The sequence below is a fragment of the Ambystoma mexicanum genome, chromosome 14 (assembly GCF_040938575.1).
Source record: "Ambystoma mexicanum isolate Mex_15411 chromosome 14, UKY_AmexF1_1, whole genome shotgun sequence".
Taxonomy (NCBI): Eukaryota; Metazoa; Chordata; class Amphibia; order Caudata; family Ambystomatidae; genus Ambystoma; species Ambystoma mexicanum.
In genome coordinates, this window is record NC_090940.1 from 480,459,385 (window position 1) to 480,483,197 (window position 23,813).

Genomic DNA, 23,813 nt, shown 5'->3' on the forward strand with positions numbered 1-23,813 from the left:
CCACGACTGATGGTCATCTAGTCTTCGATGTTCATCTTCGGCTACTTCATGAACCTCAATGCCGAAGAAGTCTACTGCTTTCGCGACTGGTGCATCGCTAAATGCTATTGACCGCCAGGCTTATACAGTAGGGAGAGTGGGGCACTGGGGTTTGATTCTCTGAGAATGCATTTCCTTTTCCCCCTCTTTCCCTTGCTGGTCTGGCTGCTTCCCTTTACCGCAGCTATGGAGAGGACTTCATTTAAATTTCCGTCTGTCTTGTAATGGAAATACCCTTGGAAGGACACCCATCGCAAGTGCAATGGGTGCTTATCTTGTAACCACGACGATCGATCCTGCAAGTCTTGTGTTGGAAAGGAGCTAGCGCCTTTCTTCATTCCCAAACACTTTGAAATTAGACAAGACTTCTGTTAACTGTTTCTAAGCACTGGAGCACTGAGAAAATATAATCACACACAGACATGGTGGCCACTAAATAAAGATAGCATTTAAATCTAAGTTGTAAATAACTATTAGCTGAATAAATTGTAAATGTTAAATTCTGTTTAGTGTTTCTCAAAGCACCATAGAGAGCAGCAGGCTCTCTGCCAAAAGGAATGTGGGCTGCGCTAAAAATGGATTGCAGCGCATGCAGTGTTGCGTCACAGAGGCTAAGCTCTGGCAGAGCACACGAAGTGGCTGAGCAGCTGTTTGCTGTCGGTCAAAACCCATGTATGCGAAATTGGGATTTTAACATGCTCAATGCACGACATGCAGAATTATGGGAAACAAAGGTTTTAAGGGGGAATTACTGGACCAGATAAAAATGAGTATAGTATGGAGAGCATGACTGGAAAATGTGTTTATATATAAATGTTCGAAGTAAAAAAATGATATAAAATGAAGCTACAGTATATTTTTGCATAGGCTAGCACTATGTTGAGTAGCATGCCCTAAAACAGACATCGCCAGTCATGGAGGAAGAAAGACTGGAGCATCCCTTGTTTGGAAGCAGGACAAATTGGAATAAAGCTATGTCCATATCCAGAAATGCCACTACAGCAAGTTATGAGTATAAAAGCTCCCTGCCTGGCACCAGTCTGGAGGAGGAGCTTGGAGTGGTTGCGGGACAGAATGTACCATTCAGAATTAGAGTTCTTTGCCCCATCCTCATTTCCGTATAGATAAAACTTACTATCCTTGCAAGATAAGACTCTTCGCCTTACTTCCCTAGAGGGGTGCATTTACTCTGGTATGAGCGTGATTAGGGGTACCCGTATAATTAAGGGTTACCCCTGTAAGTTGGGCTACCCTTTCACTTGCAAACTTTTTCGCCCAAAGACATTAAAAGCTAGGCAGACGAAACAATGGGTGTCCTACGCGATGCAGGCCAAAAGTGGTTCTCCTGTTGCTGCCGGTGCCTCGAGTGACAAGAATTCTAGCACCAGCCATGGCTCCGATGTGGAGGCCATAGACATTTCTGCGGAACTGTCCAGTTGCCCGTCCCCAGCCCTGACGGGCAGGTCACCAGTACTGCTATAGGGAGGGTGGGGGGGGAGATCACTCCCTGGCGACAGGGGCACACCTGCACCACCTAAAGGATAAACATACAACCCCACAAGCTCCCTCGACTGATATGTCAAGGAAGCATCAGGCGGCAAAGGTTTAGACGGTGCCTACCGATCCTTATAATCGGCTGCCCTCCCTCATCTGTCTTCTTTGCATGCGCCCGGGTATTCCACCCATAAGGGCGTCAATTTTAAAAACACACAGGTGCCGACGCACCATCTAAGATGGTGTCAGCCCCAAAGGTTTGGGCGCAGCCAGAAACCTCAACGCCTACAGGTGCGTCAATCTCTCTCATCCACCTTAGCTACGCCAGAGTCTCACAGCTATTGTTTCGGCTGCGAATAGACCAAAAAGCACATCCTCTAGTCGAGAGGAGTATTCGGAAGGGTCCCAGCCCTTCTCCAAGGCTTTGTCTGATAAGTCCTCTCCTTCTAAGGACTCCTGGAGAGCCCTTTCCGTCTTCTGACCACCTCTGGTTCATCTCTGTGGACCAGAGTGAGGTTTGAGAGCTATATGTACAAACTATCAGTTTGGAGACTTTTCAGAAAAGTGTATTACCCCTAAGAGACCTAGGGAGGAGGATTTGTGTCCTAGTTTTCCAAAGGTACAGAAGCTTTCAAGCCAAACTCCACAGGAAGAAGTTTGAGTTCTCAGATCCTGAAGAGGTCTACGAGGATCCATATGGTCATGAAGACAATCCGTTTGGCCAGGACACACCGCACCAGTGCCCAGATTGGGGTCAAGATCAGCATGTAGAGGAAGCACCTTGGCTTTCCCCCACTCCAATGCCTGACCCTATGCCATTTGTCTGGAGCCTCCCTCCCCGCCTCCACCGAGGCAGGCATCGCCTATTGACGATCAGATGACTTTAATGCAATCCTGAAAAGGGCTGCAGACCATTTCCAAATTGCCACACAGGAAGCTGTACAAGACAATGACTTTGTTGGGGACATTCTGAAGGGAAACTCCCCACAAGTAGGGCAATCCCCCTGCTAAATTCCATCAAGAAGCGCCTTGCACCTTTGCTGTCCCCGTCCCTTACAAGGGCTGTCAACCCTCGGGTTGAGAAACTGTTTTGCCCCTCTCCTACTCACCCGTTGTACATCCGAGGGCATGCCACTCCAGACTCCCTGGTTGTCACTACCACCAGGATGTCACGACCATAGCCCCTGGCCTGGGAACTCGGGGTCTCTGGCCCTCGTCAGTGTTCCTGCAAGGGCCCAATCATGCCCCCATCGACTGTCCTGGAGCCAGGCCTGGCGCCTTTGGCGCCAGGCTCATATGGTAGGTGGAGTTTCCATTGGGGAATGGATCAACATGGCTGCCCCCACAAGGTTTGGCATGGAACTGCATCATGCAGTCTAGCATCTAGGGCGTGATCTGCCCTGGAGGCAGCTGGGATACCTGCTGGCTATTTAAGCCACGCCCAAGCTGAGGCACATGCTTCGCGGCGTTCTGCACTCGCAACGTGACGTTCACCAAGACCTGCTCGCAGCATCCTTGGCCTGCATCTACAAGGAGAAGAACACCATTAATCTTCCTTACCTGTTCAGCATCCAGCTCCTCAGTTGCTCCAGAGTCTTCCCTGGAGCTCGTCATCTTCCGCTAGCAGCATCCTAGAGAGGAAGAGACAAGAAGAGGACAATTAGTAAGCGTTCGTCTTCCGATTCCATCGCCTTCAGACTCCGCTTGCTTACCGAAGCTCTCCTGGAATTCAACAATGGTCCAGTCACCTTCCACACTACGCTCCGCTTCCATCTGGCAGCCTCTCTTCCTGGAACTTCTCGGCGACCTGCAAGGAAGAATAGCACAGGTTAGCCTTATTCAAAGGACGCTCATAGCGCTGCGCTTCACGCATTCTTACTTTCTCGAGCACCGCCCTCCATCAGCTCGACATCTTCATCATCCCTTCTGCATCTACGAGCGAAGGAGAAGGTTAACAGGGCAACAACTATTGCAGACACGCATTCTTTTAGAACTAAAGACTTACCTCAAGAGTGGAGTTGCAGCCGGCCTGGACTCCCGGGCCCACGCCAGTGAAGTAACTTGGCCGAAAGGTGCTCAGCCACGACGCGCCCCTGCACAGAACACAGGACGGAGAGCGCACCTTATCGAAATACAAGGTGAGGAAGGCTCGAAGGGGGTCGCAAGGGGAACACCTGGGAGGCGGGCCCCGAGAGAAGGTTATTGTGGCTAAAACTGAAATCCTGTCTTCCAGAATAGACCCAAGGCAGGTGAATCACCAACCCAGAAGTGCTCCAGTCCAGTCGGGTGGCGTCCCAATGGATACAAGGTGAGCTTTACACTGGAAGAGGGCTGGTATGCCATGGTCTACTGTAGAAGTGCCCCCTGACAAAGACTGCAAAAAAGGGTATGCCCTTGGCAAACGCTTCACCACTACAGCTGCATGTTTGTCAAGAATTACTAATAAATTCTAACCTTCTTTTGAATTATAGTGATGTGCAATGGAACCTGCTTCAGGAAAGGCCTCCAAGAAGTCCCTGAACCAGTGCGATCACACCTACTGGGGATTGTGTCGGAAGGAAAAGAGGTGAAGCACAACATCCTAAAAACCTTGGATGGAGCAAACCTGGCTAAACAACTCAAGATTTAAGCCAGAGACTCGGGCCTCCTTAATTAACAAACTGGTGGAAGACACATTTGTTTGGCAAGGCTGTGGATGATGCCTTAAGTCTCTTAAACGGATCACTGCTAGACCTTATCAACGGGGAAGAAACTCTTGCCGTTCCTTTCGGGGCCAGTCTTTTTCCCCGATTTCCACACAACCAGTATGGCACAGGAGGTACCCCATGGTCCTCCGGACAAGGCACAGCTGGCAACAGCCAGTTCCAGCGGAGCAGACAGCGAAGAGGCAAAGGTAGGGCCAGAAACTCCACCTCCAAGAGGCTCCCCAGCCTCCATTCTGAAATGACTTGTCAGTCTGGGTCCCCTCCCAGGTTTCCCTGGTCGGGGGACATTGAACATCTTTTCTTCACGCAAGGGAGGAGATCATTTGAGACCAGTGGGTGCTCAAGACCGTTGTGCACGGTTATTGTATAGAGTTCCACCTGCCACCTCCATCCAGTCCACCAAGAACCAGACGATTATCGCCAGCACACCTGCGGATTCTTCTGGAAGAGGTACAGATCCTTCAGGAAAAGGACACCATAGAAGTCGTCCCCATTCATCAGCTAAACTAGGGTATTTATTCAGTGTACTTCCTTGTACCCAGTAAGGATCTCACCATGCGCCCTGCGTTAGACTTGTGTCCAGCGAAAACATTTGTCAAGCCACAAAAGTTCAGAAGGACATTGCAGGAAGTAATCCCACTGTTGACGCAGGGGGATTACATGGTAACACTGGATATGAAAGATGCATACTTTCATATTTCAATGTTGCCAGCGCACGGAAAGTACCGAAGATTCATGATCAAGAACAATCACTATCAGTTCAAGATTCTTCCCTTCAGCATTGCCTCAGCCCCAAGGGTGTTTACGAAGGTACTGGCGGTAGTTACGGCTCACCTGTGCAGGCAGTGCATTCCAGGCTGTCCTTACCTCGACATGCTTATCAAAAACCCAGAAGACAGTGGATCTCCTCTTCATCCTCGGATTCTCTATGAATGAGACAGTCCAGCCTAGACCCCAGCCAAGAACAGCAATTTCTGGGGGCTTTAATTCGGACCAAAGACAGGCTCATCTTCTCCTCCGAGAGGGTTCAAAATATGCTGTTCCAGATCCCTCACTATGTAGCCAATCACGAGGTGACTGTATGCAAAGCCATGCGACTGTTGGGGATGATGGCCTCCTGCATTTATCTAGACCCACACGCATGTTTGGCATGCACCCCATGCAAGAGTGGCTCTCGAGCCAATGGTGGCAGGACAGCGGACAATGGGACGATCTAGTGGTTGTCTCGGCAGCCCTCGTTCTCTCTGCAGTGGTGGTCAAGGGAAGACCTTTTGCAGGGGAAGACCTTCACCACCCCCGCAGTAGAAGCCACTCTCACCACGGACGCATCTGATGGGGTGGGCTTACCTCCTTCATCAGACGCACAGCAGTTGCTCCCCAGCAGTAGCATCCAATCACATAAACCTGTTGGAATTGCTAGCAGTGTTCAAGGCCCTCAAGGCCTTTGAAACGCACTTCCAGGGAAAGACAGTCCTAGTCCTCACGGACAGCACCACATCCATGCATTACCTGAACAAACAAGGGGGCACACACAATCTCCACGGCTATCCAAACTGACACAGAACATATGGAAATGGGCTCTCAAACACAAGGCGTTCCTCCTGTCACAAGACATTCCAGGGAAACTTGATCTTCTGGCGGACTTGCCCAGCAGAGAATTCCCACTACCCAGAGAGTACAAATGGTGATTACACCAAGACATTGTTCTCGACGTCTTCACAGACTGGGGCTTCACAGAGATCGACTTGTTCGCAACTCTGGAGGACACACAATGACCACATTACGCCTCCAGGTACCCGCAGAACCGCCCCAAGCGGAACGGACTCTGGATAACATCGTCAGGGAAATTTGTCTATGCTTATCTGGTGCAATGCAAAGAGCATCAATCCTATTAAATGCTCACCAATACCTATTGTCCTGTACCTAACTCGCCTACTAGATACAGGCCTGGTTTTCAATTCTTTACAAGTCCACTCAGCTGCACTTTCAGCTTACATCACGTCCCAAAAGAAGGTTTTGTGGTGAAAAATTCCAGTAATCAAGGCTTTTATGGAGGGGGTTAAAAGACTTCATCCTCCTATCTCCAACTCAGTTCCTGGATGGGACCCGAAAGTTGTACTTACTAGACTAATAGGGCCTCCCTTTGAACTGATGCATAAGGCTAGCCTTAAAGCACTCACAAGACCGCCTGCCTCGTGGCAGTCACATCAATAAGAGTTGGTGAACTCCAGGCCCTTTAAGTTCCAGACCAATTTGTCACGATTCACAAAGATAAGGTGGTCCTGTGCACTCACCCACGATTTGCACCCACACTATTTCAGAGTTCCATGTGAACCAATCAATAGAACTACCCAAATGTTTCCAGAACACCACTAACTGGGCAGAAAGAAGCCTCGACACACTTGAGGTGAGGAGTGCAGTAATCGATTATCTGGAAAAGGCAAAACCAATAAGGAAAACAAACCAGTTTTTCGTTTCCATGACAGGTGGCAGAGAACGGGACCCTGCCTCTAAATCAGCTATTTCAAAGTGGATCGTAAACTGCATCACACTTTGCTACACTCTTGCAAAGAGAGATCTGCCCTTCAAGCCTAGAGCACCCTCTACTCTGGGCACGGGGGCTTCCATATTAATCGCAAATGTTCATCTTGAGTCCATTTTTAAAGCAGCAACCTGGAGCTCACCTTTGGACTACACTACTGCCTGGGTACTCACTATAGGTTTGATTCTCAACTTGGCCAAGCAGTGCAAAGACATCTCTTTGCTAGTGTTCCTTCACACAGCCCACCACCATCTCTGGGTACTGCTTGCTAGGCTATGCACAACATGTGATTCTAAGCAGATTCACAAACATCAGAAGACATACATTAGTTACCGTAATAGCATTTCTGATGATTATATCTGCTTAGATTCACATGCGCCCACCCTTCCTCACCTCTTGGAGTAGAAGGAATATAGACCTCTTACCACTCTCTCTCTATACTCACCTACGAGGTCATAAGACTCCCTCACGGCAGAAAAAACACAATTGGAGGGACCTCGACGCAGTAGGCATTTTAGGTACACTACACGTCATGTTAGGGATAGTGTTACAGGCACGCCCATGTTGACGTCCCCTTTCGATCCTCGAAAGAAAGCTGCAATACTCTGCGATTACCACTAGATGTCGGACTATATGCACAGCATGTGAATCTAAGCAGATACAATCATCAGAAATGCTCTTACAGTGAGTAATGCATGTCATACTTTTCAGAATGACACAACACACATTCAAGGTAAGTAAGAACGTTTGTAACTGTTCACTCTGAGTTGCAGTTACCAACTAACTCTTTCACAAGCAAGTACTTTTCAAGCACTTGCTTTTCCTCAAGACGGAATCCTTTACTTATCCAGTTCTTCCTATTCTATTGCATGAGTTCACTCCAGGGCAGAAGAGGGACCCTAGTGGTCTAGAAGCCAGCTCTAGGCAGGGTGAGAAGCTTCTGTTGCAGGCAAACGTCAGATTTCCTGTGGAAGACTGTTCAAACATGTAAGTACTTCACTTTAAAGTTAGTTAGGGTCCAGCGGCTTCAGAGAAGACACCCTAGGAGGATTCCAGCAGTAGACTTGGGTGAAGTGGTTGAGAGGACTCCCAATCATAGGACCACCCCAAAGCTTTACAGAAATCACAGGCTTATGGTAAGTAAATACTCCAGCCAACACAGTTCCTTATTACAGAAGATGAGTTGCAGCAAGAAGACTTCAGGCTCTGCAGCCAAACACCCAGTCGCTGAATTCCTTGTCATGAAGACATGACACTGGAAGGGCTTCTGCAGCAGGGATCAACGCGGAAGGCTCCAGGCAAGAGTTTGTTCGTGACAGGATGCAGCTCTGTGGTTTTGGCACCCTTTTCAGTAGCCAGAAGAAGACTGAATATCATTGATTGGAATATCGTCACTTGAAAGGTCCAGCACTCTGGTGAGGGGACTTTCCAGACTCGATTCACATCTCTGGAGGTCCAGCAGGATGCCACCAAAGTTTCAGCTCGATTCAGAATACCATGCACTGCACAATGGCTCGAGGTCCCTGTGTATTGGGGTATTGCAGCCCTGCAAGGTCGCAGCATGACATGTGGTTGGCTCAAAATGCAGGACTTCTTGGGTGCTTGTTTTCAGAGTGCCCAGGTTGCTTGTAAGGAAGGCTAACAGGCTCAGGTTACACAGCAGGCTCTCTGCTCACTGGAAATGATCTGTTTTTTCCCCGTTTTTTTTCTCCCAGTTCGAGGACCATTTCTTTTAATGAGCTACTTTGTAACCAATTAGACCAGTTTATGCAGAAAAACTCCACTGGAGAGAGAAAACTGAGCCCTCAAGTAACCGCAGAACTGTGGCGCTTTCTAGATGAGAGGTAAAAGTTGGGAGTCCACTGCCTTCTGGTCCTGCTTGCGCTGTGAAGTTAACTCGTATTTCTCTTTCTGTGTCAAAAATGTTACCCTCCTGGTGTCTAGGCTTGCGCAGCTTCTTTTTGAAGTAAGTCAGTCAGATGTTTAGGAATTTTTACAGTAGAGATGTCAAACTTAGTAGATGTGGCAATGACTAACTTCTGGTGAGCCCTAAGCCGTGGGATACGATTTTATAACCAAAGGACCCGTTATAAGGAGCAAACCAGACACAAGTTTCTACAGAAACACCACATGCTTTCCTCTACGATGCCTGTTCAGAAGGATTAACGCTGTCCCAGGAGTAATGGAAGAACGCAGCTTGCGCCTGTGCTGGGAAACTGCTTTTTAGCATGACTCTGCTGCTTGCAGGGAACATCCTCAGTCGGATAGTATTGTGCCATTTTACATAGCTTAACCATACGGGTGTCTCCATTTTTGTCTCCACCAAATGACTTGAATACAGTACCATGTGCTCTTGCCTTCTTTTCAATCTTTGTTTCTGGTGCAGTGTGTTTGGAAATGGTCTGTGTTTTCTGTAGCTTACTCTTTGGATTTGGTTCCACTGGTCGACTTGTCAGCAGCTTCCAGGTTCAGAGTTTTTATCTACAGCACAACTTCTGCATTCTCTCCCTGCATTTTACAGGCACATCGGACATCCTGCCCCCCACTGGGAGTTTGTTCCTTTCAGGCAAGGTGAATGACAAAGGGCTGCATAGTTTTGAACTCCTCCCTCGCTTCCTGCCTTTCCAGATACCATGGAGCCTGGGTTCTGGCAGGGGAAGACCTCAGAAACTTCAAGCACACAAATGGCGAAAAAAGAAGCCCACCATTTTAGCAAAATGGTGTCCCTTCTGTGCGTTACCGAGGCTGAATGAACAGCCTGTGAGTAATGAAAACTAAAGACAAAGTAGTCACCAGCCATTCAAGGAAACTGGCAATTGTAACAAAATGTTACCAGGTAAGTAAGACTGGGACACATTGTATCCCCCAGCACTCCAGATAAGGTGGGGTGTGCTGGCTCACTACATAAAATGTAAAGGGGGGGGATGAAGATCCCCCTTTACTATTTGGGAACTGTAGTTCACCCAAGTACATGAAAGAGAAATTAACAGGCCAGCCCAGCCTAAGCCCAAAAGTTGTAGGAAACTGTACCTTCAGCCATACACTATGGAGCAACATATAAAGGTCACCCATAAAACAAGTTAGACTAAGTGAGGCGAAAAAGATTCCCCTTCACCTAGGGACAAGGTAAAATAGTTACCTAGTCAATGAAAAAAGTTCTGGGGTTGACACAGGTCAGGAAGATTGATCATTGATAGGAAACTCTTACCTAAGACCCCTCAACCCAAACCAAAGACAGAAGATTGTGTCCCCAGTGATTTTCTGACGATCGGCAACGTGACCTGGGAATATTTGAGTTCGGGGGCATGTTAACTGTTCTTGTCCCTCACCCCAACCCCCCTCATTCCCTGTCCTCAGAAGGGTAAATGGTATAGTATGTTTTGCCGGATTCTTGTTTCCTTTTTAATCTGGCTGTGCTGAGTGAGTGGGACCCTTTTTCCACACTCACTCAGTCGTTTACTCTGCTTGGGAATCTTTTGTATCTCTTTTGGATAGTTTCTTGGAGTTAAGCTTTCCTCCAACACCATGGCATCTGTAATTTATTACTGAAGCACTCATCACTTTCTGTGCAGTGTTGCTGGGAAGCTTCTTGAGCTTTCCTTTATTGCTCATCTGTGATTACATTTTGTTTTTACGGCAGGGGGATCTTTTTCATCCTACCTGACCCCTATTTTGTGGTCTCGGTGCACCCCACCTAACCTAATGTGCAGTGTTGAGGGGACACAATTATCCCGTAACTTTCTAGTTACAGTGACAAGTTATCTGAGTGGCTGGTGGCAGTGGATATTTTTCTATCAACTTATGCAAACTTATGTTCCAGGCTGCCCTCACAGCTGCAACAGGGCACACAGGGGACACCATTCCCCTCAAATGGTGGCTATACTTTTTTTCTGGTCCTTGTTCTACAGTGTGCCTGCCTGGTACCAGTTCCAACTGGGAGGCTGGCTGTCCCACTGAACAGCCCACCTCCCAGATTTGCATGAGGCTTATGGTGTGATTGGGGGGCCGAGCCAGTTCTTCAACATAAAAGGCGAGGGTCTTGGAACTAAACCCCAGAGTCGACCATTGGACTGACAATCTAAAGCAGGATGCTTGCTGCCCCTTCCAGTGATAGGAAGTGCCAGCTGAGTAGCCAATGTGTCCCAAAATCTTCTGAACGACAGGCAAGACCAGAAAAGGGTGGCTGGTGTGTGCAGTAGGGACCCCAGCCGGCCCATAGGACTGGGGGTTTCCAAACTTTAAGATGAGTAGCAGCACCCTTGAGATGGATGGGGATGCAGATTAATACTCTTGCATCAAATCAATGACAACTCAATAGTTTGGCAAAGGCAGTCTGTTTAATGACGAGTACAAAAAACAGGGAGTTCATGAATATCAGCAATCGCTCGAGCTTCTTTCTTGCTTTAACTACAATTAATTTCAGCAAAAACATAGTATCAAAACTTACCATGCAATTTGATTGGTTCTAAGAAGGTAACTTTAATACAGGCACTATATCTGTATATGCTAACAGGGAGAGGGGATTGCATAAAAAATGTCAGGTAGGGCATCTGAGCCCTTCCTTCAAAATGGCTACTGTAAACGTCACTAAAAGTACGTCACATTGGTTCTACTAACTATAGGACCCTAGATTACACGGTCCACTATGATTGGGGTGGCATCAACCCCACTCATACTTTTCCATTTGCTTAGAAGCGTGCAGAATAGCATCGCCTGCACCCCCAGCTTCCCTCCAAGTATTGCTACAATCCATCACTTCAGTGGTGATGCGTCAATTATTTCTTTGTGGTTGGCCTCAAGTCTGCTTCTTGGTCTGGGAAAGTTAAGGCGTCTGTGCATGGCAAAGGTCCATGTGTAGGTGTGAAAGTTTCATACCTTCCTGCTGGTCTTGTCTGTTGATTCCAACACCGTGAAATCGGTCTTTCCTTCATGCAATTTCGTGTATTTGATTTAATTCTGCCAGTCTGCGGCTTATCTTGACTTTTCTGCACATGATACTCTGTTCTTCTTCTCATTAATTGTATCCATTGTTGGACTATTTCAGATGATACAACCTTGGATTCTTGGCATGATTACCTTGCCTGAGTTTCACTCTGTCTTTAATTCTTGATTTGTTTGCTGCGGAACTCTACTTGAGACCTTTAGTAACCTTTGGTTGATTCTGCTTTTGTGCACAGTGGAAGTATACTTTTATATAAAGTTTCTTTGAGGTAGATATGTATAGGAGGTGCTTGCAGCAATCTATCTTACTACTAAGCATAAGCAAGCCTCACAATGTCTGTGCTCCTTGCGGTTACTTTGCATATGTACATGTTTTAACTAACTGAATATCTTCACCACGCATATGGCATAATTTCTGACATCTTGACATAAATTATTTCACTTTAGGCTCAGGATGTCACTTATCCATGGTGTTGTCTCTTCACCATTTACAGGTCGTCCTATCTTCTATATGTGAGTCAATCTGGGTTCTTATGTCACCATTCATCTTCCTTCAGTATCTTTTTAGTTTCTTCAGGTATTGTATTCTGACAATCGTCATTCTGTCTCGCGTATCGATATGGTTTTCTCAATGCGTCCCTTACCGTCCAGGTTTTCTTAGGTGTTGGTACTTCAACAGGTGCTGTTCTTCTGATAGGTACTGGACAGAGCCCAACTCCAGCTCTCTGCTGGTTTATTTGCTAATCATACGTCAACTATTTCGGCATAAACGTTCCTGTTACTTCAAAATGGGCGGTTGGAGTATGAATCGAGCTTGGCACCTCCTCTACAGGTGGGATCAACCAGTCCCATGACCAACTTCAATGTGAGCCATCCTTGCTGACGAGCTGTGACCTCCACATCCTGCAATTCACAAATACCCTGGGTCCTGTGTCATTTTGTGGTGGAACATTTGACGAAGGTTGCTTTCCTCCGGTTTTGTCTGCAATTTAGTAGGCATCCTTCTGGATTTGCAGTGACTGGATCCCGCTCCTGAAAGTCCCCTTAACCGAGATGAGGACCAAGAAAGGGAGCCAAGTCCACCTTGCAATAACCGATCTACATCCAGATCCTGTTAAAGGCTCCAACACACCAGTGCCACGGAAATCCACTGCTTAGCATCCCACCGCTGGAGTGCATCTCGCTGCTCCCTCCACAGGACTTTCTTCAGCCTTCCAGGCCAACCTGATAACTGTCGTCTCACCTGGTGGCACGACCTGCTGCAGCAAATTCTCCACTGAAAAGATACTGTCAAGCCTTGGTACTTTGCTTGGTCTTGCTGTGTAATTTAAGGCACAGGGAGGGCTACTGTTAAGCAGTTGCTTGCACCCCTTCTCATGGCACCCTAGGTCCCCGTCGGGTGAACCCATTGAGTCTATTTTGCTAAACCTATTGCACTTGGCTGCAAACAGAATACTTCTTCATAGACCTTTGCTTTACCTACTACTTGCCTGCTTCCTTCCCCCTCAACCTTGGTCACTGGACCGCCAGTGCCCCCATTAACTCTGTGCACTCTACCTAGTATAGAGTTGGACTTGTGAATAGTGATGTAAAGGATGATTTCCTGTCACAGGTGTTTTAAAATAGCTTTTATCCTACTTTGATTTAAAGTGTGCCGCCTTTTTTAATTTTTTTATTTTTAAAAGTCTACCTTTTTAATTCTATGGTTTTCCTGTGAAGAGTACTTGCTTTGCTTTACATCCAAACCTTAGTGTATAATGTATTTTTAAAACATTTTTATTTATATAAACTGCTAGTTTTTCTGGAGGATAGCTCAGGGGCAACATGCCTGCCTGGGGCAACACAGGTTCGATCCCCAGGTCTGCGCTTAGAAACCTGTGGGTATTAAGCGTGTTATAAATAACATATCATCACTGAACCACCTTGTATGTCAGGAGACCTGTGCCTTCGTCAGCCCTCTTCCCTTCTAGACCAAGCCTGGCTGCTCAGGCATTGCTACCAAGCCTTTGGATAGTTAAGCCAAATCTAAGAATGGGAAACCTGTACAACTAAGTTACTCTTCTCTAATCCTGCCATGGGTGAAAATTTGTAAAACTCTTAACAGTAACATTGGGTGCAAAGCCCATTGTCCCCTAACTCCCTCTGTGCTTATCTTGATCATTGAACTGGTGTCCGGTATCCTACCTGTAGGCTAGCCTTGGGACTTGGATTGAGAAGACTACTCGCCCATCTTTGGGCAAAACATAGTGTACTTTGAAGTATTTTGGAACTGTTTTAAATAACAACCACAAGCCCATTGCATCTTTTGTGAGAATAACTTTCCTGGAGAAACCTGTACTGGAACCTGTGACATATGGGCCCTAGGCCGTATACCTCTTAAGGCTGGTCCTCTTAAGTAAAAGTGAATTGGTATTGTATTGGTTCTATTGTATCTGCTATTGATTAATTAATTACCTGGTTGATTATTGAACCATTGTAAGTGAATCTACTGGTGAATGCATATATTTGTGATGTATGGTTTTGTGATAATACCTGCTAGGTCCATTCTTTTGTGGTCGTAAGGCCTTATATATAGGTTAATGTGTATACATTGACTGTCTATGCTGAATTATTGTTAGTCTGTGGGGCCCTAGAGCACTTACTCCTGAGACTAAACATTGACTGCTTTTCTGTGTACTTTGGATAAACTCTGGTGCCCATAACCTGGGTGGCCTCCTGAAATCTTCCCCCTAGGGTTGACTTCATAAATCTATCTTAATCCTTAACCCAGGTTCTATGACCACAGGCTATGCCAGAGGGAGGTGTGGTCCAGGACTTCACATCAAGTGTTGCCCAATGGAGGGCATTGGGTGGGTTGGGGCTGAACATGGTATGTGAACTTAATCCCCTGACTCTTCTTTTAGATTCCACTGCAGATCTTCCGGAATCCATTTTGGGACACAGTATTCTCCAGCATGGGGTCTGGCATGGATTCACATGCTCATGAATATTCCCTGTCGTCAGGCTGGGAATCCTCGGTAAAGAAAAAATCAGTATCTGTTTCGTTTCTGATCTGTCTTTCTTAGTAGTAACCAATCACTGGTCTCTGGGTCATACTGCCCCCAGCCAATGACTGCCCTCTCCCTAAGCCCCTCCCGTGGCAGCCATTCTCAGATTTTTACGGCACGTTCAAGTGTTGGGAGTCCTCGTGCTATAGCTCTCTGGCTTTTACTGCATTTTGCATTTTTTCATAGAGATTTTATTTTTTTCGTTCAATCGAGGCTCAAGCTCCACCGTTTTTACTTACGATCAACGGGGACCCGTTTCGGAATTTTCTACGCCCCTCAAGGGCAAAGTTTTGGTCGAGTTATGCTTCTTGGAGGATTCCAGAAGTTCTGAGGCCTACCTCGTGGACATGGCCCAGGAAAAGTGAAGCTCGACACCCGGATCCAAGCTGTTTAGGAACTGCCCTGGATGCGGATTACAGAATGTGTTGAAGGAGGACGAGCCTTCGAGTTGCCTCTACTGCCTTCACAAAGACAAAACGCGTGTGTAGACGGACTGTGTGTTTTGCATGAACATGACAGATCGGACTATGAGGGATCGTCAGACCCGTCTCGCCAACTGGCTGGAAGGCAGGAGCCCAGCAGGTGGGAAGAAGTCAGAGCGGTCTTCTGTGTCTTGTGAGGGTGCCCCGGCGACGGGGGCCCAACAGAAGGCAAAGCACTGCAAGATTGCTGGCACCGGGAGCGCCGAACGGTCGGGCTCCTCGACTGCCAGGCAGGGCGCACCTTCACCAGCTCCATCAACCACGAGCCAACGCTCTGGCTCAGGGAAGAGAAAATCCGAGAACCCAGCTAAGCTTCTGGAGAGGCCACGGTCGATCTCCAAGGAACCAGCCGAGGGAGAGCGAGGCGGTGACCCCCCTCTACCCCCCCAGGTGAAGGCCTCAAGCACGCCCAAGGTGGTGAAGGCCTTGATTCACCTGGCTAAGGCCTCTATCGAGGAAGTCGCAACGGGCCTTGCGAAGATGGTGGAGGCGACCTCAGCCCAGAGTTTCCCTGCCACCGAGGAGGGAATCCTCTTTTCTGCCCATCGAGAAGACCCCCGTGAAGACCCCAGTGGAAAAAGAGGGGGGGGGGGGGGCGGTGGTCGTTACGGACACAGCCTCCAAGGAGGAGCTGGTTGAAGTCGTGAAGGGCCTCGACAAGAAGTTTGAGGCCCGGTCCCACTGGAGGAATCCCGACGAAGACGACGAGAGCGACGGTGCCGATGAGGTTCCCGTGGAGGAGGAGCAATCATCGCGCCCGTTGCAACCCGAGCCACAGGACAACTCAGTGGCCATTTTGATGGCAATCCAAACCTTATGCACGGAGATAAGGACGAGATTGCCCCTACCCCCAACGGACGACCCAGCAGAACCGTGCCCGTTGGGAAGCCCTCCAAACAAAAGGAGAGTTCATCCACCCCCGCCCTCTCAGCCCTCACGGCCCTCTCAGCCTTTATCCCCTTCCACTGTCCCTGGGGATGACACAGGAACATATACGACAGGGACAGATGACGGCGGTGGTGACGACGGGACAGACCTCCCATCACCACCTCCTGGGGCCTCCCCGCCCGACGAAATTGGCTCCTTCCAGGGCATCCTAACTTTTCCAGCTCTGCCCCGAAGAACAGAAGGAAGGTTTCCTCTACCAACGGCGCGAGGCCAAGAGTAAGACGGTCCTTTCGGTGCCTTTGCTAGATAACTTCTTGGACGAGGGACTTGATCTTCTGAAGAACCCGTCCACGACGCCTGCCTAAAGGGACCGGTATGAGAAGAAGTACCGGGTCCCCGATGCCTCCCCTTCGTGCCTTGGGGCACAGCCGACCCCGGATTCGGTTGTCTCTGCAGCGGCCAAGAAGAAAGAGGGGGGGGGGGGGGCGCATCGGCCTCAACTTCAACTTCCCCACCGGACGGCGACTGAAAGAAACTGGACGCCATGGGACGACAAGTCATCTCGTCTGCGGCGACGACGATTAAGGTGGCCAACGCCCTAGCGATTGTGGCCTGCTACGACAGGGAGTTGTGGGACAAGATCGCCCCCCTGTTGGACTTCCTACCGGACGACAAGAGGGCAGAGGCCCTGGTGATCCTACAGGAAGGTGAGGTGGCGTCGGACCACTCCATAACGGTAGCCACGGACATTGCCGACACCGGTTTACGCCAGTTGGGCAACAGCGTTTGCCTTGGACAGCGGGGGTGGCTCAAGGCGATGGATTTCCGCCAAGATGTGCAAGTTTTGGACATGCCCTTAGACGGGAACAATCTGTTTGGGAAGACAGTGGATGAGTCATTTCAGGCCATCAAGACCGACACAGAGACGGCTCGGGCCTTGGGAGTTCTGCAGCAACGACGGCCGCCCTTTTGGAACTCCGGAGGCAAGCAAGGTGCCTCCAAAGGATTCGGCGGCGGCTCCTCGACGTACCGTCGGGCGGCCCGCTCCTCGTTGCAAGAGGCCTACAGGGGACGAGTTAAGTCGGGTGGATCTTGCCGTTGTCGCCAGGAAGGGCAAGGCCACTGCCAAGCAAGACTGAACCGGCCGTTGCGTTGTGCCCCCACCGAACACCCCGGTGGGAGGCCGGCTGGCGAAGTTCGTCAGCGTGTGGGAGTCCATCTCCACGGACCGTTGAGTGCTGGATGTCCTGGCCTACGGGCACACTCTCGAATTTCTGAAAAAGTGCCCCTGCATTCCTCCCGTGGCCAGGCAAGAAAACCACATCCCTCAACTGATGTTAGAAGTAAGGGCGATAAGAAAGGGGCCATCAAACTAGTCCCAAAGAGGCTCTGGGGCTCTAGAGTATACTCTAGATACTTCCTCATCAGAAAGAAGACAGGAGGATGGCGTCCCATCCTGGACCTGCGTCGATTAAACAAATAGATCAAGGCACAGAAGTTCCGGATGGTCACCCTCCAGCACGTGCTGGGCCAGCTGGAGGAAGGCGACTTCCTGTCGTGGTTGGATTTGGAGGATGCATACTTTCACATCCCCATTCTAAAAGGACACCGAAAGTTTCTCAGGTTCTTAGTCCAAGGACGGCACTACCAGTTCAAGGCCCTCCCATTCGGATTGAAGTCGGCGCCCAGGGTATTCACAAAGTGCCTGGCACCAGTGGCGGCGCGGCTGTGCCTGCAGGGGATCCACGTCTACCCCTACCTGGACAGTTGGCTCATCTGAGCAAGAACAAGGGAACTCGCCGTCAAACACACAGCGAAGACCGTCCGGCTGCTCACAGACCTGGGATTCTCCATCAACTTCCCCAAATCCCACTTGGTTCCGTCGCAGGTCGCACTGTTTCTGGGCGCCAAGCTGGATACGGTAGAGCGTTTCGCCTCGCCGTCAGTGGAAAGGACAAAGGCCATCCTGGGCAAGGTGCAGTGTCTGCTGGCCACAGACGTGGCCAGGGTGAGGTCCATCAGGTCCCTGCTCGGGATGATGTCCTCATGCATCTATCTGGTGCACCTGTGCAGGCTTTGGATGCGTCCTCTACAGGAGTTCCTGGATGCCCGTTGGATGCAAGCGCCGGGCAGTTTCGAGGACAAGATCTCGCTCAATGAGGTTTTCCGCCAAGCAATTCAGTGGTGGGGCACCCGCGCGCATCTCGCGGCGGGCACAGACTTCCAGACCTCAGCCCACCAGGTGACGACGGATGCCTCCATGGAGGGGTGGGGGGGGCGCACACCGGAGAGCTTCGCGCGAGAGGCCTTTGGCTCCTGGAGGAGAGGCCACTCCACATCAACATCCTGGAGCTCCGAGCAGTGTTCTGGGCCCACAGGTCGTTCCTCCCGTCCCTCAAGGATAAGGTGGTGAGGACACCACCACGATGTTCTACATCCGGAAGCAGGGAGGAACCATATCCCCAGCCCTATCCAAGGAAGCCCAGGATCTGTGGCATTGGGCTTCCAGGGGATGTTTCTGGTACCTTTTCATCTAGCAGGGATAAAGAACACCATCACCGACTTGCTCAGCAGGGAGCTGCTCTCGTGTCACGAGTGAGAACTACGTCAGGATCAAGTGGATTGACTCTTCCAGCGATGGGGCAAACCCCAGATCGACCTGTTTGCGACGGCGACGAACTCCAAGTGCCAGAGGTTCGCCAGCAGGTGTCACCAGCCGAGGAGGATTGGCAATGCTTTCTCATTCCCCTGGGACGGCCTGTTCCTCTATGCGTTCCCTCAGTTGCTGCTCCGACTCATCAACCAACTCGAGAGGTCCCGGTGCAGGATGATCCTCGTTGCACCGGCGTGGCCGAGATAGATCTGGTTCCCCGACCTTCTGGACTTGTCAGCATCTCCACCAGCCAAACTGTCGACGGACGCAGATCTTCTCTCGAGAGAAGAAGGCGCCATCCTTCATCACGATCCGGAGTCGCTGAACTTGCAGGCCTGGCTCCTGCAGCACTAGAGTTTGGAGGGTACGATATCCCGGCAGACTGCAAAGAGGTTCTTGCAAAGGCCAGGGCGTCCTCAACTCTCGTGCTACAGACACAAGTGGAAGAGGTTCTCTGTCTGGTGCCGTGCACAGAAGATTAACCATCTACTGGTAGAGGGTTAATCTTCCCAGGTACCTACAGTCGCTGGTCCAGGCTGGAGTGGCTCACACGTCCATCAAGATACATCTGGCAGCGATTCCCCAGAACTACAGGACGGCCATCCCTGTGGTCTCATCGCGTGGTGAAGGAATTTATGAAAGGATTGTTCCGTTCGTTCCTGGCGTGGGAGCTCAATGTGGTGCTGACCAGGCTCATGGGGCCGCCATTCGAGCCGCTGCATTCGGCACCGTTTAAGTTCCTGTCGTGGAAAACAGCGTTCCTTGTGGCCATCACCTCCGCACGACGGGTGGGAGAGATCCAAGCCCTATCCTGCAAGCCTCCATAATTGACTTTTCACGAGACGAGGGTGGTGCTGAGGGCGCACCCCTTCTTCATGCCCAAGGTGCCGTCAGACTTCTACCTCAATGAGCCCTTGCTGTTACCAGTTTTCTTCCCGTCGCCTTTGTTGCCGGCCGAGAGGATTTTGCACTCGCTGGATGTAGCTAGAGCGCTGAAGTTCTACGTGAACCGCACAAAGTTTTCGGAAGACATCACAGCTTTTTGTGAACTTTGAACCTGTGAATCAATGGAAGGCCCTCTCGAAGGCTTCCATTTCCAGATGGCTCTCCGGCTGCAGCATGGACTGTCATCGGTTGGCAAACCGACCGTTGCTCGGCTGTCCGAGAGCCCATTCGACCAGAGCGAATGCTCCTACCACAGTATTCTTGTCTGGTGTGCCCCTGCTGGACATCTGCAGTGCTGCTACATGGAGGTTGACGTACACCTTCACGAGATTCTACTGTGTCGACCGGGATTCCAGGGAGGAGTCCAGAGTCGGCCATGGAGTGCTGCGCAACCTGTTCGCCTGAAAGTGGGCCTGGTGAGGAGGTAAGAGTTGCTTAATGTTGAGTTATGTAATACTTAATGTTGAGCCTTGCCAACTCCTGTGGTTGTGCATGTGTGTACTGCTATGTATTCTTATATTCATGAGCATGTGAATCCATGCCAGACCCCTTGCTGGAGAAGGAACAAGTTACTTACCTGTAACTGTTTTTCTCCAGCATGGGTCTGGCATGGATTCACATGCGAACCCTCCCTCCTTCCCCTCTGCGGCTCTTCACTAGGTCATACTGCCACTTTACGTGCTACCAAATCTGAGGATGGCTGCCGGTGGGGGGGGGGGTTTAGGGAGAGGGCAGTCATTGGCTGGGGGCAGTATGACCCAGAGACCAGTGATTGGTTACTGCTACGAAAGACAGATCAGAAACGAAACTGATACTGATTTTTTCTTTACCGAGGATTCCCAGCCTGATGGGGAATATTCATGAGCATGTGAATCCATGCCAGACCCATGCTGGAGAACAACAGTTACAGGTAAGTAACTTGTTCCTTTGCCCTTGTTTCTGGTGAGGAAGGCCAGTGGTTGTGGGTTCAGAGATCACTTTCAGCCTCGTGGGGCTTGGTGTCAGTCTGTCGCGGTGAACAGGCATCCGTTCCAGTTGAACACCCAAAACAATGAAAGATTAAGAATTCTGTGGCGCAGACTTGTAATAGACTTCACAGGATTGAAGGAGTTTTGCAATGAAGGTCACCAGTCAGCTGGCGACAGGTGATCGTTCAGTGTTGATGTTAGGGAGATTTCAGTTTTATGCTTCATCCTCTCTCCTAGTGAGACCACCCCCGCCCCCCACACGTTTTGCTGGACTTCTGGAGATTTTTCTTCTGCTGAATGAGGGGAGCCTTTTTTTCCCCTCATTCATTCATGCTCTAATCATGGTAACTCTGGGAGTATTGCTTTCCTCCATCTCTATTACAGGCATCTCTGTTGCACTATTGTAGCACACAGCACCCTCTGTGCAGTGTTACTTGGGTCCCTTTGGATTGGAAAATAACAACAGGGTAAATTGAGGCTCAAAGAGCTGGGGTGGCAACTGCCTTCCCAAACCGTAGGGGCATACTGGTACACAAGGAACGGTTCGCTGGGGAAAAAGTTTGTCAGCTTACCAGTCAAGGCAAGACAGAGCAACTGATAGTGGTGCTTAAGAGATAGTCCTACTCATTTGGACACAGGATAGGAAGCTGATCTGGCGCTCTGAGACACCCGGACCCCACCGGTGGAGAGCCCAGGGGTAGGGGGAGGTGTCGTGTGGATTATCTAACCACAGGCGGTGATGGACATACTGCCTGTCTGGAGGGCAATCTAGATAGTGTGTGTGGTTAGGTCACCAACAGCCTAACAGGTGATGGGAGAAAAAGGGGGGGGTCGGGCAACCAGCACTGTTGTAAAAAAGTACGAGAGGGGGATTAAATCTCGTGGTCTTAAGCCTAAAGGGCTAGGGATGACAAGTGCAAAATAGAGGCATCAGGATTTCCTTATGATTTATTCACCCTGGTGACTCAAGTTCTTTGCAGATGGATGGTTAACCCAAGGGTGGCAGGGCCTACGGTAGGCAGGGTAAGATGCATGACAAGAGGCTGTGCATGTTGTGGTGGTGGGGGGGAGGTGGGAATGAGCGGGGCGGGGGCCTAGGCAGTGCTCGGGAGAAACCAATGCAAGAGCCTACCTGGGTAGGGTTGCTAAACTGTCCAGGAGGTCCGCTGGGAGTGGAAATGTACTCTCTGCAGAATCGTCCCTGTCGATGGAAGCAGAGGTGGCAGAGCGGTGAGAGGCTGGGTGCGCCTGTGCTCAGATGGCGGCGCTGAATGGAGAGAGAGGACCACATACCTGGAAAAACTCAAGGCGGACACAAAAGCTGCAGCCTGCTCAGTCCAAATGCTGTTGGCTTAGTGAGCAGCCGCAGCGGTTAAGTGCCGCGTATGACGCAGCAGGGGGCGTGGCAACACCCTGTCATAGGTGAGTGGGCCAATCAGGGGTGGCCACATAGCGGGTGTGTCAGCCGGCACTTGGCCAATCGTAGCGCGGCCCACACGGGTGCGTGGCCGGCGCTTGTCCAATCGCAACACACACATTGGTGGGTGTGCGTGCTGCAGGGCTGGAGCTTGTATTGACGTGAGCTGGGAAAGGGGGAGGCCCCTCTGGATAGGAACGGTAAATGAATGCCAAGCTCGGGGGCCGTGCAGGGGGATGTGGGGTCCCTGTGCTCCATGAGCTGCCAGATGGTAGTGCAGGGTCAGAGGGTGCTGGCACATTGCAGGATCAGGGGGTGGGGGGAAGGACAGGACAAGGGGGGTGTGAGTGGGTGGGGGCGCAAACCCCTGGGGCAAGGAGGGAAGGAAAGAGAAAGGAGGGGGGAGGAGGGGAGAGGGTGGGTGGGGGACAGAGAAGCACAGAAAAACAGGCTGCTGTGTATGGAATGCACAATAGAGCAAAGTAGATGGGAAAAATTCGGAACGTGAAAAGAGTGAGTGTTGATGGAAAAGAAAAACATTTTTAAGAAGAAAGCACATCATGTGCTTCCTGGTTAATCGCACAGGTCCATCTGCCAGGGGCGGTGGTTCGAGGGATGTCAAAGTTCAATGATGTAACACCGCAAGTTCTTGCCACTGCATTGCTTCGTTCAACCCTTGCTTGCATGTGTTCAAGCGAAAAATCCACTTCTGTTCTTGGGTGAAGAGTATTGCGTGGTAATTGCCTCCTCGCTTCGGGCGCTTGATTTTTTCCAGGATGGTCCATTGGAAAGACTCAGCTGTATGGCCTTCCGCCAGGAAATGGGGAACCATGGGTGCTGACAATTTCTTGGTACGGATGCAAGATCTATGTTCAGTCATCCGTTTTTTTACTTCTCGGGCGGTCATCGCAATGTACCGCAAGTGACACGGATAGGTGATCATATATACTACTCCTTTGGTATTACAGTTAGTGAAGAGTTTCTGAACCCATGGAGTGGTCCAGCCGATGTCCAAAGTAGTGCTCCGAGCCGTCTGAGTGCACATTGCCACAAACGCACAGGTCACCCTATGGAACCAGACCCATCCTGTGGGTCACAGTCCCTGTGGCTTGTGTTCAGCATTTTACAGAAAGGGGCTTTTGGCTGTCCGATCAGGACAGCAGGACCCCCACTGGGAGCTGGACCCATTCGGCCAGTCTGGCAGACAAAGGACAAGGGGGTGGAAAACTCCTCCCCCACTTCCTGCATGCCCAGACATTCTGGAGCCTAGGCAGGAATACCTATGGGTTCCCACCAAAGACAAAAACACACACAGAGCTCCCCCTCCTAAAATGGTAGAAGAGCTGACAAAGAACAACCATGCTAGTAATGGCGAAAAAAGAAGGGAGGACCCAAGTTGGTACTTGGGTTCCCCTGTTGTGCACTACTGAGGCTATGGACATAGCCTGCAGTATAAACGATACACAATAGTTGGTAAAATTCTTCCACTGCCACCAGCCATAACTAGGTGATTGTGACGAAAATGTCACAGGACCAGAGAGAAAGGGTATACTAGGTATCCCTTTGGCACTCCACTGAAGGTGGTGTGTGCCAATCTCTGACTATAGAGTTTTGGGAGAGATAATATTAACTGTAGTTAATTGAGGATATAAAAAGAGTCTTAAAGGAGGACCCCAAGAGCCCTCGGCAACA

At 50.0% G+C, this 23,813-nt stretch overlaps 1 protein-coding gene and 1 pseudogene across 3 annotated transcripts in view; one reads left to right on the plus strand and one right to left on the minus strand.

Moving 5' to 3' along the window:
- The window catches only part of PAPOLA (poly(A) polymerase alpha), a 1,157,717-nt gene that overhangs the window by 294,853 nt on the left and 839,051 nt on the right, over positions 1-23,813 (plus strand). The gene's annotated exons all lie outside the window — the stretch shown is intronic.
- On the minus strand, positions 8,536-9,074 carry LOC138527314 (large ribosomal subunit protein eL6 pseudogene; annotated as a pseudogene).